Raw genomic sequence first — 4,152 nt, 5'->3', positions numbered from 1 at the left:
GATAGTGATGTATGTGATGACAGCTCTTCAGTTTCTATGTCCAGTCCAGGCTGTACCCTTGAACTTCAGACCTGCATTGCCTACTTGACATTTCCATACCACATCTTAAAGTTATCTCAAACTCAGCAGATCCCAAATTTTGAGTTTGTGAGTTCTAACTGCCCCATCTGAAAAAAGGAGGAGACAGGAAGGGAGGAAGGAAGGATGGACGGAAGGAAGGAAAGAAGAAAGGAAGGAAAAAGAATATAAAGTATAACACCATGTCCTGGCTGAATAGTTCAGTTGGTTAGAGTGTTGTTCTGATATGCCAAGGTTGCAGGTTCAATCTCTGGTCAGGGCACATACAAGTATCAACCAGTGAATGCATAAATAAGTGAAACAACAAATCAATGTTTCTCTCTCTCCCCCTCTCTCCCTTTCTTTCTTTTTCTGAAAATCAATCAATCGGCCCTGGTGTGGCTCACTGGATTGAGTGCCAGCCTGAGAACCAAAGGGTTGCCAGTTCAATTCCCAGTCAGGACAAATGCCTGGGTTGTGCGCCAGGTCAGGCCCCCAGTGTGGGGCATGCTAAAGGTGACTATACATCAATGCTTCTCTCCCTCTCTTTCTCCTTCCCTTTCCCTCTCTCTAAAAATAAAATATAAAAAGTATAAAATAAATAAATAAAAATCAATCAATCAATCAAAGACTGGCAGCATAACCTATGCATTTGTATAAGCAAATGCATAGAAGTCATCATGGTTCATTGTCTCCTCCCTGCCTCAAACTCCATCTGAGATCTGAATAAATAAGTAGATTAAGAGTCAGGAAGATAGAGATCTATGTGTCAATTTTATTACTGTTGAAGTTGAAGGCCAGGTTGAAGAATATGACATGTATGAAGCAAAAATGAGTTTTCTAACTGTATACCCCAGCTTTAGGAAGATTTAACACCAGAAATGAAAATTTGTACCCACTTTGAGTACACAACTCAGTGGGTTTTAGTAAATTTGTATAATTTTGCAAACATCTGTACAATCAAGTTTTAGAACAATTTTCTAGCTCCAAAAAGTTAATATTGTGCCTATTTACACCAACCTCCTCTTTCACTGTCAGCCCCAGAAAATTACAATCTGCTTTATATAGTTTTGCCCTCTTTAAATTTTCTTTAAAGTGGTATCATACAATATATATGGCTTCTTTCATATAACAGGGTATTTGTGAGATTCATTTATGTGGTCAGATATATAAACAGATATATATATATAAGAAATATATATATAAATATATATATAAAAGAAACACACTATGTTTATATTTATATATATAAACATAGTGTGTTTCTTTTATTGCTGAGTTTTTAATTTATCCATTGTGTGAATATATTTGCTTATTATTAATAATGCTATTGTAAAAAAAGTTTTGTGAAGACATACATTTTCACATCTTTTGGGTAGATACCTAACAGTAGGTTTCCTGGTGTATATAGTAACTTCTGAAGAAACAGCTAAATTGTCCCAAAGTGGCTGTAACAATGTGTGAGGGGTCCAGGTTTTCCAAATCCATGAAATTATCACTCTTAGATTTTAGCCATTCTTACGGGTATATAGTAGTATCCCATTGTGATTTTCATTTGCACCAGGTAACACCAGACCACTGAAACCCTCTCAAAAAACTTGAGCCTTGAGCCCAGTGCAGACCAAGAATACATGCTTCTTGCAGGCAGTCAGTACTAAAGAGAAAGCAGGGCCAAGCCTTGCAGGCCCAGTTATTCTCCCAAACTCCTCAATTACATGGAAGGAGCATGAGATGAAGCAAGAAGCCAGGAATCTTTAAGGAAAATTCTCTTTATTGAAATCAGAGGACTAGGAATGCATCCCTTTCCCAATACAATGCAACACCAAGGCTTATTGACTTCATGTCCAAAACATCCTAGACAAATTACCTCCTCTCCTTTTATTACCACCTCCCTGATCAAAGCCATATCTCTCACCTAGACCTCTGCAATAGCCCTTCTCACCATTTTAACTATTGGAAACATTCATTCTCACTTATTTGACCTCTGTTCTCCAAGCATCATTCGCAGTGGTATTTTCCCAATGCAGATCTGCTTTTCCACTTACCAATGGCTCTTAGCATAAAGACCTAAATCCTTTGCAAAGCCCTCAACACCTTTCAAAGTCTGGCCCCACCTCCTACTGTGGATCTTATAGGTGTCCCTTTGCTCTTTGTTCTCCAGTTACACTGGCCTTCTTTCTGTTCTTGAATGCATCTAAATCCCTCTGTCACAAGGCCTATGAATGATATGCTGTCCCTCTGCAGGAAACTACTGCCTTCTTTCAACTCATGGTTAACTCCTATTCCACCTTCAGCTCTAGATCAATCAGCATTTCCTTGGGGACACTTTTCTGTCACACCAAATCTTTTCAAAGTATCATGTACATCTATTTCATAACACTTTTCACAGTTACAATTTTACATTTATATGTGATTATTTGATAATTTCTGTCTCTCTCACAAGACTTTGTGCTTTATAAGAAAAGTACTATCTCTTTTTCCTCACTAAGATATATTCCTAGTTCCAGACACAGTATCTAGCCCACAGTGGGTTCTTGATAAACATCTATAATAGTGGAACACCTGACTAAGAGGGGAAGTTAGACCCAGAGCAAGGCATTGTAAAGGTTTCAATGAGGAAACAACCTTTAAATGAGACCTGAAGGTTGACTAAGACTAGTTAGGTGAAAAGAAGAGGAACAAAGCATTCTTAGCAAGGGAACAACTTGTGGGAAAACTTATGAGGCAATCAATCAATAGACTGGGTAGTGTGTCCCAGGAAACAAAAGTTTCAGAAAGATTGGAGCTAGGAGAATAATAAGAAAACAGCTTGGTAGAGAGTTTGGGATCTATCCTAAGGACAATGGGAAATCTTTGAAGGGTTTGAAATAAGGTACTGACATGGATAGATTTGCACTTTCTGGCTTCTGTGTGGAGACTGGAGTGGGTGGGAGTGAAGTAGACTAAATGTGGAGAGACTATGAAATCTAAGTGGACTATGGTCGTGACAATGAGGATAGTGAAACAAATAGACTAGAGACATCCATATCTAAGAGGTAGAAGGAACAGACTTGATGACAGATTAAATGTGGTGACTGAGTGGAGGGTGGAGTCAGAAGTGACTGCATGGCTTTTTACTTGGACAGCGCTTGAGGAGATGGTGGGGCACTCATTGAGACAGGGAACACTGGAGGGAACTTTGGAAAGGAGGTAAGTTAATTTGGGGCATTCTAATTTTGAAGTGTCCTTAAAACAACCAAGAGAAGATTTTCAATAAACAATTGGAAATAAGAATTCCTGAGAGATTGGACATGAATATAAAAATGTGGGAGTTATTTAGACGGTAATTGAAATCCCTAAGAAATTATTGGTAATGGATGAAATACCTAAGGAGAATGTGAGGAGTTAGAAAAGCATCTCAGACAATCTTGAGGAGTTCTAACATGTAATGAATGGTAGAGGAGAAATATCCCACAAAGGAAATTGAGACAGACCTACTAGAGAAATAAGGAAAAAACCAGGAGAGCCTAGTACTGCAGAAGTCAAAGGAACATGGTGTTTTTATGAAGAATTAGCCTCTTATATTGTAGTCGAGTCTCTACCACCTACATCTCAGTTTCTAAGATAAAATGGATCTGAAACATTTTTCATTTACTGAGCCTTGCCTGTTCCATGTTCTGGAATATTCTCACTTCCTCTTTCTGCTTTGCAAAGGAGGAGGAATGTTTTACTCTGTCACTGTTTTCTAGGGCACCTTTATATGTTTTACTACAGTCAGTTGCTTTCCTGACTTTCTTCCCTGTTACATCATGACAGGCACAATACCTGGCACGTAGTGAGAATTCGATGAATGTTAGTTGGCCAAATGAGTGAATCAATTGATATAAATAAGATTATCTATCATTTATTGAATATTCCCTACTTCTGGGAACCTGTGATAGTGCTTGATTTATAATAACTCTGTTAAGCTTTATTAAAGCCCCATAAGGGGGCATGGTTATCATCATCTTATAGATGAGGAAACTGAGGGTACAAGAGAGGAGTCAGTTCTCCAAAGTTAGTAAGTTGCAGAGCTGCTATTCACAAACAAGTCTGCCTGATTCCAAAGTTCATGCT

The sequence above is a fragment of the Sturnira hondurensis genome, unplaced genomic scaffold (assembly GCF_014824575.4).
Source record: "Sturnira hondurensis isolate 20B ecotype Veracruz unplaced genomic scaffold, ASM1482457v3 Scaffold0004322, whole genome shotgun sequence".
Classification (NCBI taxonomy): Eukaryota; Metazoa; Chordata; class Mammalia; order Chiroptera; family Phyllostomidae; genus Sturnira; species Sturnira hondurensis.
Note: the sequence above shows the minus strand (reverse complement) of the source record.